We start from the raw sequence: 17,446 nt of genomic DNA on the forward strand, positions 1-17,446 counted from the left end.
ATATATGTGTATATATATACATATATACATACCCACAATTATATAAAATCGTCAAAATACACGGATGATAACTACAGAAATCAACCGAAGGCAAATCAGTTTAAGACAATCTTCCTACGTACATTTAATTATTTGGTCTCGCGTGGACCGATTTCTGCATTGGCAAAAATAGTCTTAGCCCCTTCGTCACGCATTACCATGATAGAGTCTTCTAACCTATTGTTTTGAAATCTGCGCTGCAGCTGATTCGTTTTGCGCTGAAATGATTGCAGCCACCAGTATGGAAATAATCTCGATACAGGGGCAAACAATTCACGAGAAAAATAATTCAGGCAAACTTAATTTGCAAAGATATTATTAATTTCGTTATTATCCAGTGTAACTATTTTAAAAATGATAATAACAGAATCAATCATATAGGCCACTGCATGGCCAAAAAAGGGCATTAAATAACTGAAGGATTAAAATTAGTCAAAGGACATACTAGAGTATATTTAGTTGCTGGAAATAAGAATCTTATTTAAATTGCCAAAATACACTTCGGTTGATTTCTGCAGACTTCAAAGAATATTGACAGTGACTTCGGGGTTTCGGCCAATTAAGCCATCAACACACTATATTTCATAAAATTCATCTTTCGATTATAAGGTGTGCGTTAAAATTTTCCTTCGGTATTTAGTTGTGTGTTGAATGATAATAAGATGAGAAGGGACGAACTGTAAGGTGTTTGGGTAAAAAATTAGTGATTAAATTTGGGGTAAGGTATTATTTAAAATTTATCTAAGTATGTAGGACTTGGTAAACAGGTGTGCATAATAAAATATATCTCCTTTGATAGGTAGTTTTAGGCTGTGCTAGTAGCTTTCGCTATTTTAGGTTTTTATAGTATTTAATCCCCTATTTTATCAATAAAACTTTCAAAAGTACAAAGTCCAGTATTTTAAACTGGACTTCATACTGTTCTATATTTAAGTGATGAGTAATTATGTACTTTGTTTTTTACATTATTTATATTTAACGGATATTTGTCCTCATCTTGTTTTTTGTTAACACAACGTTTCGGCTGATACACCCTCCAGCATTCATCAGGTGTCTTGGGGAAATTTCAAACCTGGGTTCTCATTCCTAAGGTATTTTTCGATGTTATTATTATTATTATTATTATTTTTATTATTATTATTATTATTATTATTATTATTATTATTATTATTATTATTATTATTATTATTATTATTATTATTTAGGTCACTGCCTGGAATCGAACTCAGAATCTTGGGGTTAGTAACCCGCACTCTTAGCCACTACGCCATATGCAGAGGTTCGAAATTACCCACGTAATCTGATGAAGACTGGAGGGTATATCAGCCGAAACCTTGTGTTAACAACAAACAAGATGACGACAAATAACCGTGAAATGTAAATAATGTAAATAATGTGGATTTCGTACTGTCGACCTTTCTATTTGTAATTGGCAGAGCCAACTTTTCTGTAATGGAATATTTTAGAATCTCAGAAATAGATGTAAGTGATATGTTTCTGCCAGTCAGCTTCTTACCCTATTGTTACTGTTATTTAGAGTATTTTCCATCTATTGTTCAGAAGGTGGGAGCTATTTGCCAGGCATGACACGGCGGTGATAGTATAGGCCGTGTTTATCTTGAGCTTTACCGTTCAAAATAGATCATTTAGAAACAAATGTAACTTCAATGCATGGAAGTTAGTCGATGGTTTAACAAGAGGCAAATTCGAAGTCATTGTCAAACATAATTTTCTTTTAGAATAATGTATGTGTGCAGTGTGCGTGTGTGTGTGTGTGTGTTAATGTGCGTGTGCGTGTCCGCACGCGCGCTTAAATATATATATATATATATATATACATTATATTTGCTTTCTAATTGATATAAAATAATGATGATAATCGGATAATCGTATCGCCGTGAATATAACTTTATTAATTATCGCCTATTATTACTATTCCACTTAAATCGGATGTTTATAATCCACACCTAATACATCGATAGATCAAATATAACTAAATACAAATAACAGAGCTCTGACAATCACAAAAGTTCATTGACTTTTATGAGTAAAACGTGCATTATGTTAAAAAAAAACAATACGACTTTTTTATTTGCCAACATATTCTCTGTGTTTGATTTGAAATAGGAAATTATATTATATAGTTGTGGACTAAGTCAAGAAGCAGCCTTTAAATCCACGCTTTTTTAAACTGTGTTTCCTGACCCTTGATGGGGGTGAATCACTGGAATTTCAGTTTATATGTTATTTCACAACGCACAATATACAACGTGATACGCCGTATTTAATACCGGGAACCGCGAAAAATCTCTTATTGAAAAATGGCGTCATGAATGAAAAAAAACGTTTAAAACGCGCTTGTTTAAATGCTTGAATATTGACTGTTTTCGGTTTATAATCATGATCTTCTTCTTGCTGTTGCTGTCCTCCCGAACGCCTAGGTCAGCTCTGGTAAATTTGCTCTGTGATTAATAGGAAAAACAGACGTGACAATTATCGTCCTTGTTTTCTTGTTAATGCCGTGTATCGTGACGATATTACCTATTGCGTCGTTTCCTTTCTTGTTCGCTGTTGTTTTGTTCATCACGCGACATCATAGACTCTACTTGCACACACATATATATATGTACATACACGCACAGGGACACAAACAAAGGCACATATTTATACGCAGACGTATAAAGTTATATATAACTATTTATATATATGCATATATAGTATATGTACGTATCTATCAATCTATTTATATATCTATCTACATCTATCAGGATATCTATCTACTTCTCTCTCATTCTCTCTATAAATATATATGTTCGCTGACGCGTGAGTGTATGCATATTTATTTTAAACATATATATATATATATATATATATATATATATATATATATACATATATGTACATTCACATATAAACAGACGTTTATGTTAAAACAATAAGCTTTCAACTGAAGGAGCATCTGGTTCCACCTGTAACATTTCCAACCAGTTCCAGTTCTTTGAATAAAGAGATAGTCTTGTGCAACTTCGTCCATTTCTTTAAATGCTATAACGGTGAAGAACCTAACAGAAAACTGCAGTAGTATGTATATCGGTGGTACTGCTTCCACGTACGCTAGACATTGCATGTTATTCCAGGCTCGGGTGGCGGGTGTTTTGGTTGGGCAGAACATTCAATTTAATCGGCTCTGCAATCTTTTCGACATCTTACGCATAAGAGACTTGTGCAACTTTACAGAAGTTATCGATATGATTGCGATTGGAGGAGGGGGTTGAATGCATTTCATAGATTCAATCAGTATAAATAAATCAACTCTGTATTTCTTTCAGCAAATATTGAACACACAAACATCGTTTTCAAACACACACACGTGCATACGCCAGCAAACACGTATACATACACACATACAAAACCTCACTACCATGTCCGTATTCTTTTAGCTTCAAATGTATCTATAAAATAATATACGTGCCACGTTTTCTATGCATTTCATTCTCACATATATATATATAGTGTGTGGTGTTTTTGTATACATACTTATATACATATACATACGAGTGTATATATATATATATATATATATATATATATATATATATATATATATATATATATGTATATTTGTATGTGTATGTATGGATGTATGTATATATATATGTATCCACTCTTACTTACACACAGATTCTGAAAGTAAAGAATCACTAACATGCACATATATAAATTGTTTTATTGATTAACTGTAGTGAAGAGTAAAATTATCAAAGTCTATCGGAAGAAATAAGTTATGTATCTCTAGTTTGGTTGGCTGTTTTGGAGCGTGACTAAATGCTTCAAAACATTTAAACAATTCTAGGAAATGAATAACAATGATAAAATAACAATAAAAACAAACTAAAACAATCCGCGAATGACATACTAGAATAATTCTTCTGCTCTTTGAATGGTATATTCAGAAAGGTCTATTTTGAACCGTTGTGATTGTAAAGTAAATTTTATTTCAAATCTTCAAAGCAGACAATCAATTTTGAGTGATTTTCTGTATACTTTTGAATATTTTTTTCATATTTTTATGAAAAAAATTGTTGATAAAAGTACAAAATAACTATAAAATAATATTATTCAATAGAAAGTAGGAATACATCACTTTCTATGTAAATATATGAAAATTTAGGTATTGTTGCTACTGCTGCTGCTGTCTCTGGTAATAGTTGTTGTTATGATGTTTAGTAATGAATGTCCATGTGTGTGTGTGATATGATAAATCATTTATTCATAATGAGAATGGTATTTGTTATGTTTCGACTTCATTTGATCTCTCCGATTGTGATTTTAGATTTTAACTCCAGCGGTGTTTTACTTTGATAGTTTAACAAAGACTTTGGCGAGCCAAATGAGTCAGTCGATTTAACAAATCAATTGAATTATACAAATACGATCATATTCAAACACACACACACACACCGATATAGATGCATGCACTCATATACACACACACATACAAACAAACATATTCACGCTGGAGATAACAAAAACGGTCACATACACACAGAGAAACGCAGATATCAAAAAGTAACAAATTCGTTCTGTTATTTTCCTAATACTTTAATTACTTAAACAAATCAGGTTTTAACTAATTTCCCAAGTGATGTTGAAAGTGTAGGAATTATTCATAAAAGATGGCATTCATAATTTATTCTCACTAAATTAACAGTTAGGATAATAGGATGGACTTTGCTTGCATGTTTGATAATTGTCCCTAGCAAGAGGCATGACTTATAATACCGAGCGTGACCTCGTCTTTTTGTAAATTCTTAGTAATAGCATGATGGAATAATTAATTTTATCAAATGATTTTGATTAATGCAAGAAAGACTAGAATCTAATCCTCTGGAGAGATAAGATGTGTGGTCAATAGATGTCAAAGAATAAAGACTGTTTCGTCAAAACAATATGAATCACAATGAACGAGCGGTGAGGAGGGTTATTTACATATGGCTGCTGTATATAAGAAATACGCTTGTGATGGCGGTGGTTTATTGATCGTATTCGTTGTTAGAACATGTTTCTTTGTTCGGAAAATTATTGCATTGCTTGTTACATTTTAACCTTGTGTTACTTGTTATCGGAATGATATTTAGCACAACATTCATTCCGCGAACGGCACGGACTTTGCGTTGAGTACACACTGCTTCTAAATCACAGGCTGCAATAATGATGGTAATAATAATGATAATAATAATAATTAATAATTAATAATAATAATAATAATAATAGTAACGATAATAATAATAATAATAATAATAATAATAATAATAATAATAATAATAATAATAATAATAATAATAATAATAATAAAAATATTCAGACAAATACATAACAAAAACACCAGGACTTACAAACACATATATCATACAGAAAATTGCACTACTAGGCACTGCACACATCCTACGCAGAGCACTTTCCATACAATAACCATCAGAGCATCACAACAAATCACAGCACATACCCAAGGTACACAGAGCTGCGCTCGGTAGTGAAGTGAAAGCACGCTATAAAAATAAAACTACTGAATAATAATAATAATAATAATGAGGAGGAGAAGAAGTGGAAAAAGGAGAAGAAGAGGACGAAGAATAAGAAGAATAAGAAGAAGAAGGAAAAGAAGAAGAAGGAAAAGACGAAGAAAAAGGAAGTGGAGGAGTAGGAGGAGGAGAACAACAACAACAACAAAAAGAAAAACAACAACGACATAAAAGAAAAAGAAGGACTTGTTGCATTTGCTATGTTTTAAATTATGAATGAACACACACGCACACACACAGGCATATATGTACACGCAATATCATTCAATAGGTGGAAAACCAATTTCAAAAAAACATATACTGATGTCAGCCTCTAATCATATCTTCTGAATGAGTTTCAAGTATTATCAAAGTTTCGTTACATGCAGGTCTAGGTTAAATGACCTCAAAGTGACAGGTTTGTTAAGTCGAACGTAGATGAAAGATATTTGACGAGTTCACAAGCGTTCCCTGACATTGGAAATCACACAAAGAAAGATACATGGATTCGATATATACTCATTAAACAAGGACATTGATTAAGAACACAAGAAGAAAGGACGATTGCGAGATTAGCCTCACACATTTTCTCTCTCCTTGGTCTATGTTTTTCGTAATTCTTCTTGTAGTTTATGTGTGTATATTGGTATGTATATATACATTTATAAAGAGAAAGTCTTACAGCTGTTTCTGGGATATTTTATTTATCCCTCCATTAGGGAGGGTGCGTGAAAATGGTTAAGCAATAGTTATTATACAGAAGGTATGAAATACAGAGTGAAGTGGAGGAAGGAAAAGAGAAGTCGAAGAGGTAGGGATATTTTATCTGCAGTTCCATTATTTGAGCAGAATGGTATATATAGATAAGTTTCCTGTACCTTGTGCGTGGGTTCCAATGTTGCTTATAATTGGCCATTCCAAGCATAGTTTTGTTGTTGGTTCCTTCTCGAGCCACGCCTGGCTCATAAGGGCCGGTTTCCCGGTTTTCTTGGTGTATGGGTTCCACACTTGGATGGGATGCCGATCCGTCGCAGATGCGCTGCAAGATGCAGGAGGAAAGAGTGAGAGAAAGTTGTGGCGAAAGTATCAGCCGAAGTTTGCCATTACCTTCAGCCGGAATCGCGTGGAGCTCAGGTTTTTCGCTCATAAACACACACATCACCCAGTTTGAGATTCGAACCCGCGATACTTCGACCGCGAGTCTGCTGCTCTAACCACTAGGCCATGTGCCTGCGCATTCCAAGCTTGTAAAAAGCGTTATACGATAGAGGGCTCTTTGAAGTGACCTAAAAGTTGGGAATGTGTTTAGAAGGTCAAATCAAAAAGAAGAGAGAAGAAAAAAGGAAAAAATGAAGAACCACAATCTTTGCTGCCTAGTGGTCAGTCGGGGTAAAATGATAGAAAGAGACGAGAGGGTACACAGTAAAGGAGAGTGAGGTATGTTGTGATAGAGCTACCGTGGAGAGCAAAGAGAGGGGAGAGGGCTAGTAAAATGATGGAATAAAAATTTGAAATAAAGGTTAAAATGCTTAAAGGACAGGTCAGTGACGAGTGGTAGAAAAATTTATACCTGTGAAGATGTATACACATGTATATAGTCAATCATGTATATAGACATTTACACACATCAATACATACATACGCATACAAAACACTTGTATGTTACATGCATTCCCGTATATACACGTTCATTTGAATCTAATTTTTGCAAATATAGAGTCATTTCTTGCATAGATAGATGTATGCATACAGGCTGGCAAAAGCGTATAAATGTGAGTGTATACATATACTCACGCACATACGGATATACACGTACACGCACAGAGTTAGGTATGTGTAAATATATCTACATCCACACAAACACATTTATAAATTGTGCTTATATAAAATATCTATAACTATAATCATACATATTCACCTGTACCCACTTGCATACTCATATATGCATACATACATAAGTGCAGACAGGTATACACGTATATATGTACATATATATATATATATATATATATATATATATATATACCTCGTGACCTCGTGTGTACCGTTGACGATTTTTTTCCTCTGTCTTTCCTTCTCTGGATCTTTCCTTCTCCCATGTTTCCGACGAAGAGCTCCTCTCGAAACGTTAAACCCTCCTTTCTTTCTTTCCCGAGCGTCTAATAATACTATATTTCTTCCACGTCCTCGTGTTGTGTTTTTTTTTGTGCTTTCTTGTTTGGATTAACTATCTCTGTTTTTTTCTTCTTCTTCCTCCTCTTCTTCATCATCATCATTATCATCATCATCGTCGTCATCATCATCACCACCATCATCACCATCATCTTCTCCTTCTCCTCCTTCTTCTTCTTCATCATCATCATCATCAACATCGTCATCTTCTTCTTCTTCTTCTACTTCTCCACCTTCTACCCCTTAACCTTGTCACTAATATCTTTCAGTATAACGCCTACGCAAATTCCATAAACAATTCCTGAATTGAACTGCGACTGCTGTCAGCCACTGACCATTCAAAATACGACCATCAAGGCATTCCCAGATTTCCCCACCCCCCTCTCCACATCAGCCTCCTTATTCTTCACCTACCCTACCAAGAACTCACAACGACCTCGAACACACAAGTGCAAACAAGGGAGTCAGAGAAAGGCAGAATGCTACTTATATCTGAACACTACTATAGAAATATTCTTTTAAAAAAACTTTTCTTCTAATTTTTCTAAATTTAATTATTTAATCGTTACAGTTGAAAAGGTCTCAAAATGACCGAAACCGGTACTGAAAGATTCACTATAAAATTATCTTAGCATTTTCTATTTTTGACTTGTTTTTTCATATATATCAACTCGTGTGTTCCTTTCCACCCTTATACACATATATATATATATTAATAAATAAAACACATGCATATATATATATATATATACATATGTGTACGTACCTACCTCTACATGTATATATACACGCATATATGAGTAAAGGACAAATAACACAAGGAAAAAACTCCTTCTTCAGTCGCCATGGTTTCATCTACTTTGCGTTTCGAAGGTGAAGGCGAGACGCATCTTCGATAGAAAACTTCCTTCCTGCAAAAAGCAAATGAAATAAAATTTGAGATCTTTTTGCAGAGGGGTAAAAATGGTAACAAAACCAGGACAGTAACGACAGTACAAAATATAAGCAGTAAAAGACAGGACAAGGAAAATAACAAGAAAAGAAGGGCTGTTAACGCCGAACGAAAAAAGTATTACGAACGCTACTTCTGTGGACGGCGAAGGAGGCAAAAAAAATTGCCGTCCACACCTCAAGAAGGTGGCAAGGCTCTCGTCGCGGGTTAACGGTGGGAGAGAGGAGGAGGAGTAAGAGAAAGGGAGAGAAGAAAGGGGAATGGTTGTGAGGAAACCAGAAAGAATGAAGAATGAGAGAGAGGGAGAGAGAGAGAGAGTGAAGAATGAGAGAGAGATGGAGAGACAGTTAAGTAGAAGAAAAGGAAATCATAAAGAATGAAGGCTGAGAAAGGGTGGGGACAGAAAGATTAAGAGTGCGCATCAAAATTGATATCAAGAACAATCTTACTTAGAAAGGGATGCGTGCGTTCCGTCATATAATATATTAGTAAATAAAACATATGCATATACATATACATATATGTACGTACCTACCTCTACATGTATATATACACGCATATATGAGTACAGGACACCCAAAAAAAACGTCACGTATATACACGCATACAGATATATACGTACGTATATATATATTATATATATATATATATATATATATATATATTATATATATATATATATATATATATATATATATATATATATATTCTGCCCATATGCAGATACAATAAACATTTAACACCTTTGCATTCTTTTCCACTCTTATTCTTTAATTGATTTATACCTTTCATCCTAAATGCTGTCCAGTACTGTCACCTTTCCTAATGCCACTTTTCGCGATCAATGTTTGGTGCAGCTGTGCGTCCACTACTATTTCCCTGTTTAGATGCTTGTCCTGATGTAGCTTCATCCGGCGCATTGGACAACAGAAAGTCCAACTCTATTCTAGGTAAATGTCTCAGACGTTTTGGTAACGGTTTAAACAGTCATGGGTCATTGAATCTCGAGACGGGATGGTTGGCCCTTTGGGACAGTGCAACGACATCAAGTTCAGGGGATGATACAGCTCACCATTCCACAGTTGGGTACCACACTCTCGTGCCTCTTCCATACGCATGCACACAGAGTAGCGATAGCACCGACCTAGTTGATATGATATAACTATATATAGTGTGCGTGGGTGCGCATATTTATGTAAAACGCACATATTAAACATGCAATGATATATATATTTTAACAAAACTGTCCGACGAACGGGAACGGGAAACTCCGAGTAACAGCTTTTGTTGAATTTCTGCTGCTTTTAAATGAAGCATATTACTCTACCTCTGGCATTTGAGTACTCTTTTTTCCACCTTGCTTCACATCTATGTGTTTACTCCGTTATATATATATATATTATATATATATATATATATATATATATCTATATATATATATATTATATATATATATATATATATATATATATGTATACATATATATATATATATATTTATATATATACATATATATATGCATGTATACACACATACCCATATATATATATGTATACATATACATATATCTACATATATGCATGCATACATATATGTAAGCATGCATGTATCACTCTATTTAACTTTCATTATCTATGTGTATATATCTATGTATATATATATATATATATATATATATATTATATATATATATATATATATATTATATATTAATATATATATATATCTATATATATCTATATATATATATGTCTATATATATATACATATATATATATATATATATATATAAAATATTATTAGAGACAAAACCACTATTTTGCAAAAGACTTCATAATTTGAAACTGACTTATTGGAAGTCCACCTGAAGATTGTCGATCAAGACAAGAAACGATTGTAGTGGCGGTTTTTTTGACTATTTATTAAAATTTTATGTATTGGTTAAGTCTTTCCTTGTTTGTTTTGCAAAATAGTGGTTTTGTCTCTAATAATATTTTATAATATTTTACTATAAATTTGGATTTAATCCTAAATCTGATTTTTTTCCCTGTAAATTTGGATTTATTCCCTAATATTTATTATATATATATATATATATATATATATTTATATACATAGACATATATATATATATATATATTATATATATATATATATATATATGTGTGTGTGTGTGTGTGTGTGTGTGTGTGTGTATACATTATTAACATTATTTACATTTCACTATACCTATCCTCATCTCGTTTGTTGTCAATACAATGTCTCGGCTGAAATACACTACCGCCTTCATCAGGTGTCTTGGGGAAATTTCGTACCTAGGTTCTCATTCCTAAGGTATTTTTCATATTGTTGTTGTTGTTATTATTATTATTATTATTATTATTATTATTATTATTATTATTATTATTATTATTATATTATTATTATTATTATCAGTGTTGTTGTTGTTGATTTTATTATTATTATTATTATTATTATTATTATTATTATTATTATTATTATTACTACTATGATATATATATATATATGTACGCACTCACTCCGGCATGATTATCTTTTTCATAGCTTCCGTCTACCACATTGATTCACACGGCATCGTTCGATCTTGTGATATAGTTGAAAACAGATGCCGAAGATTCCACGAAATGGAACCGAACCCCAGCTCACGTGACTGTTAACGCTAGCTTCTAAATCAAACAGACTGACATATATATCGATACGTACATCTTTATATCTTTACAAATCGGACACCAAAATAGCCATTGTAATTAAGTCAATATTTAACTCTCTTTGTTGGTAGAGACGTAGATGGCTATGAATTGATATTCTGTGAGAAAATATGTCGGAACAACGAACTGAGGAATTATTGTCTGCAGCAAAGTTCAAAGTAGACTTGAGGAAGAAGAATCATCGAGAAATGTTCTTTGAATACTGGATCTGCCAGACTTGATGATTCATTATTGCGATAAATAGAGACATATAATGTCGACACAAGATTAAAAAAAATAAAATATGCCGATATATTGATCGGGAATGTTGTTAATACTGACTGATTATGCTGTATAATGAAGATGAATTTGGTTATGGCAATGATGCTGCTGTTAACGATATTTTTGATGATGATAGTGAAGAAAAGGAGGAGGATGAAGATTTTGTCAATTTGAGTGAGCTGTAAATGTCGTGACTAGAGTTATTACTAACCAGTAGCTACATATGAGACGTCTGATGTCTTATTTTTATCTTTCTTATGGTATGAAGCAGATTATTTTGTATACTAATAGTTCTTCTATGCATACTGGACTTTACAAGATACGCGATGATATGTGGTTGTATTATAAAACACGTTCTTCCCAAGACTAATAACATATATATATACATATATATATATATATATTATTTTGTCATTTAGATTTATGACGATGTAAATTTTCGATTTAACTTTTCTTTTTTAGTCAAAGTTTAAATTCTAGGTACATTCTCTTGGGGATTATTTTTCTGATATTGCTTGGGAAAATTTTAAACATTTTTGTTTCTTCACAAGATATGAGAGCAATAAATTTAACTGCATGTACGTGTTATTAAGACTAAAATAGAAATATGTTCAATAAAGAATACATTTTTTTTCTCCGCAAAGAAAATGGATTTTGTTCAATTTTTTTTTATATTTTGCTGTATGTTCATTATTTCTTTTACCCACTTCCTACCATATTTTATTCTACTGTTACCAACGTCAGACATTGCAATAATTTACCAAAAAACTGCCAGTTTAACATAACTATAACTAAACAGCAATGCCACAAAATATTGTTCTCTTCATGAATATCACGTCCATATATTTTAAAGATATTTCTTCAAAATGCAGGCATGTCTGTGTGGTTTCGATACTCGATCTACAAATATGTGGTCACTATGGCTGTGCTTCTGTGCAGCACCTTGATAAAGGGTCTTTTCCTACCAAAACACCGCACCTACTCATACCATGAGTGAGAGCGTTCCTTGAATTTGTGCCTGTAGATATTCTCACCGCTTTATAACCCCCGTTATTGTTTATACCGAGGAAAATTGCTAGTGTAAACCCTTCGGCTGGTGCACCAAAATTGACGCAGTCCAATGACTCAAGTAAATATAAAGTAAGTTATCTTAAAATGCTAAAGCAGAACGGTGGTTAGAACCAACAAATTTATTTTTTTCTCTGATGTAGGTAACATATCTTGACATTCAGAATAATACATGACAGTAAGTAAACTTATTCTATTGAATCACGTTGTTTCAACGGAATCTTTACCTGTTTAGAAAATACTAAAATGTGGCGAGTAAAAGTAACATCCAGGTTATGCGACAAGATATCTTACTTCCAACATGACACGATGAAGACTCTGCATAAATCCGTTTCCGAGAGGCGTTGAGCTGGCAGAATCGTTAGCACGCCGGGCGAAATGCTTTGCAGTATTTCGTCTGCCGTTACGTTCTGAGTTCAAACTCCACCGAGGGGTCGACTTTGCCTTTCATCTTTTCTGGGTCGATAAATTAAGTACCAGTTACGCACTGGGGTCGATAGATTCGACTTAATCCGTTTGTCTGTCCTTGTTTGTCCTCTCTGTATTTAGCTCCTTGTGAGTAGTAAACAAAATAAGTGTTTCGTCTGTCGTTACGTTCTTAGCGGAATGTTGTGTCTTCACGTTCTGAGTTTAAATTCCGTCGAGGTTTATTTTGCCTTTCATCCTCTCAGGATCGATAAATTAAGTACCAGTTCCATACTTGGATCGATATAATCGACTGGCCCCCTCCTCAAAGATTTCGAGCCTCGTGCCTGGAGAAGAAAATAATACATGTGTTTTCAAATGAATTTCAGTATAGTATTTCCAAGTTAATCTACATGAAGCGGAGACAAATTGTGAACTGAAACCCTATCAGCTGATGCAAAATCTCTCTCTAAGCAAGTCTAGAATTCTAAATATCAAACACAGTTTCGGCCTGCTATATAATTATAAATTAAAGTCTTCTTTTTATTTTCCGAATTTGCATGTAATAAATTGATTAAAATTTACAAATGACACTTCCAAGATCCAACAGCATTTTATGCATTAAATTTACGCCTAAAATTATGGGTTACCTTTTTATACACATATAAAAACATACATACTTAAATATATACATACAAACACATTTACATCCATATGTACATACATACACGCATGTATGTCTATTTGTGCGTGGGCATTTACGTGCGTCTATTTATGTACGTATCTTATCTTTGGTTTACAAATATATGTACGATAAATATTGTTAAGTTTAGAGCTAAACTTAGATTTCCGTCATCCAGTCTGCGCCTGGTTACGTGGCTAAGCAACTACTATAAGTAGGAGAAATTGCGATAAATTTCTTTAATTTTACATATTTCTGTGCGTGTGTGTGTGCGTATCTATATGTGTGTATGTGTGTGTACATATATTATGTAGATAATCCAGTCTGTGACTTCATGAATCACATGCAATTATTCCATTTCTCCAAAGTATGTTTGTAGTTGTGATTCCTGCGGCAGTTGAAAAACTATAGAAAGAGCAACATTTATAATCAATATTTTAATATATCTTAGTACTGTACCCGTCTGAAGTTTAGAGGTCCTCATTTATTCGAATTCCTACCTAAGAAACCCAGAAATATAAAAGTAATCACTGCTGAAACATTAACAACGAAAGCGTTTTATAGACTCATTACGACGATACTGAACAGGGAAGATCAGTTGCTACTAACGCAATGATTGACCAACTTTCAGCCATAAAACGACTACAACACTGAAAGAATAAAAATTACGCTGTTGCTGCATCATGGCCGCATTTCTGCAACTAGAAGCAGTAAAATATAAAAAGAGTAAAAAGTGAAATTCACCCTAAAAAAAAAGAATAACGAGGTACGGGGCAAGAAGCACTCTTTATACTGTCATTTACACAGCAAGAAATAGCAGAGAACAAAAAGGCGATATCCATCTCGTGTTAGGAAAGAAAAAAGACATAACAAATGATCCCTTTGCATTCAATGAACGGGAATTGGTTGTAGTGTCCATGTTTGGAATGGTTTCATATCATATTTCATTCATGACAGCTGATAGCGTGTATTTAAAAATGAAAGTAATGAAAATATTTTTTGGAAGATTTAGTTTATTTTCTCAAATATTTCACATGGTAAGCAAAATTATTGTAGGATATTTGCTTGTAAATATGAGAGCTCCGTTCCTGCTTTTTTCTTCTTGACATTATTAATATAGTCGTGCTTCATTTAACCATACAGAAAACATTATATATTTTACACATTACTATGCAATTGAAATCCAATAATTTCATGTGTGAGAGGTTGTGTTCTTCTGGAAAACATGTAACAGAATGTCCCTTCCTTTACTACAAAAACAAAGCTGGGAAACTAATTCTTAAATTCTTCAAATAATCTCTTCAAAAGATCTCACGAACAATCACGACTTTTTTATAATACATAGAAAATGTGTGAACTGCTCGGGTTTATAGAACAATTTAAATGAAATATTCGCAGTTATGCTATAAGAGTATTTGAATAATTGCCCTTTACCATTTTATCTTGAATTATACACATTACATAGACCAACATTATTATAAAACTTTTTCTATACGAAATAATTTTCCAATGTTCCGCAAGCCGAGTTGCACCACAGTAAGCTGTTGAAGAGTAGCATAACCAAGTAGGCCATTAGCTATAAAAAGCAGCATGCCTCTTTCTCTACCACAACAGTAAGAATAGGTAAACAATTCTGAATATTGTAAATTTCTCTTCTCTGTGAGAATGGATAACAACTGTTGTACGCTGTATTTGCTTAATGTATCACAAATATATATTTTTTAATTATTATTTTTACGTATGTCATTAGTTAAATTGTCGTCCAAGTCAATATTTTTCAAAATTATGTGTTTCCTTCATGATTCTCGGTCAATCTCACATTCTCACACGCCAATTCCTTTGCCTGTAGTGGTTTCATTTTATCTCTGTATTTATAAAAACATCTCTATTTGTCAATGTTTCGAAATCATTGCAATATGTTCTATACAACATCTTCCATTTTTTGAAACCGTCTGATACCTGCCTGTATGAAATTGAATGTGATATTGTAACTATTACCGTTGCTGTTGATGTTGATGTTGAGCGAAGCGGAGAAATCTGTAGTGGGAGAAGTCCGAAACGTGGTCCTTTGCTATTCGTAAGACCCGCAGAAGAGAAAGCAGGTCAACCCCCGACACCGAGAGCATCGACGGATGGATGAATACGCATCCAGGCTCAGCGGTTGCGTAGGATGTCGGGGAGAAGAAACAGGAAGAAAGAGTGAGAGAAAGTTGAAACGAAAGAGTACAACAGGGGTCGCCACCACGCCCTGCCGGAGACTCGTGGAGCTTAAGGTGTTTTCGCTCAATAAACACACGCAACGCCCGGTCTGGGAATCGAAACAGCAATCCTCCGACCGCTTCCCTAACCACTGGGCCATTGCGCCTCCACTACCGTTGCTGTTGTTGTAGTTGTTGATGAGCATGTTCTCTCTTCACTAACTGATCTATATACGATGTATATAAGCTCACATACGTATGATGCAATATATATTCATATGCGTTTCAGCCATGACCAATTCAAATTATTTTTTTTCATAGGACTGCATTATTTCGGATATTTCCTATATTTGTAGCATGTTTCAAGACAGAATTTCTATATTTCACTTTTTTTTCTGCCTGTAAGTCTGTCTATTCAACTTTCTTTACTCATTCTCCTTTCGTCATATGACTGTTTTATGTGTGTATATCAAAAGAAAAGATAAAAGATTTTTTCTCTAGCTTAGACCAAACTGATTTCCTCATGTTCAGGAAAGAGAAAAAAATGTTCTCTTCTTCAATATGTCTCTTAGTACCAGACAGATGTATTGAGTTTTATAATTTAAAAGAAGGTAAAAACACTAAAACAAGTTGTTTTCCTATTAGTTTTGTCTGTGATCTGCTTGAGATGAGAGCGAATATTTCCAGTCAATACTAGACCAATGTAATAGTAAACAGTTCATTAACTGATCCGAAATAAGGAATTTTTCCTTGTTATTGTTTCGTTGTATTTATAATTATTGATATTTTATTATATTTGTATTGTTTTTTGTTGTTTGGAGTTTGGCATACATTGATCTTATAATTTTTTATTTGATTCTTTGTTACTTAGATTTTGATTTTCAAAATCTCTTTAATTGAAATAGTCGAAATGCTAGTGTCAATATATTGAGACACACCACCCAGGGTAAAATACAGCTAAACCTATAAAATCAATAAGTATTAATATTATTATTGATTGAGCGAAGGCGGCGAGCCGGCCGAATCGTTAGAACGCCGGGCAGCATGCAAACTCGTTACGGACCGTGTTCAAATAACTCAGATACCGATTTTGCATTTCGTTCTTTCGGGGCCGCTAAATTAATAACCAGATAATAACTGGGGTCCATGTAATTAACACATCCCCTCCCTCGAATTCGCTCACCCTGTACTAATATTTGAAACCAGAATTATTTGAGGTTCGCAGTGGAGTTGAAGGTGTTCATACTATTATGATGCTAGGTAGTAATATAATGACCAGTGGAGGAAGAATAATCTCAAATCAGGATGTTCCCCACAATCCAATGGAGAAGACGTTTAACACGAAACATATATGCCAGGACAGCTCATGTGAAAGATTT

General features: G+C 33.5%; 1 long non-coding RNA gene across 1 annotated transcript; it reads right to left on the reverse strand.

Moving 5' to 3' along the window:
* Positions 1-214: 214 nt before the first annotated feature.
* Positions 215-14,756, reverse strand: LOC118763472. Its single transcript, XR_004999231.1, has 4 exons — positions 14,741-14,756; positions 7,249-7,254; positions 6,962-6,964; positions 215-337 (listed from the first exon to the last, which is right to left on the reverse strand). It is a non-coding gene; the product is annotated as an uncharacterized LOC118763472 (long non-coding RNA).
* Positions 14,757-17,446: the final 2,690 nt, after the last annotated feature.

Source organism: Octopus sinensis, linkage group LG5, assembly GCF_006345805.1.
Source record: "Octopus sinensis linkage group LG5, ASM634580v1, whole genome shotgun sequence".
In the NCBI taxonomy this organism is placed as follows: Eukaryota; Metazoa; Mollusca; class Cephalopoda; order Octopoda; family Octopodidae; genus Octopus; species Octopus sinensis.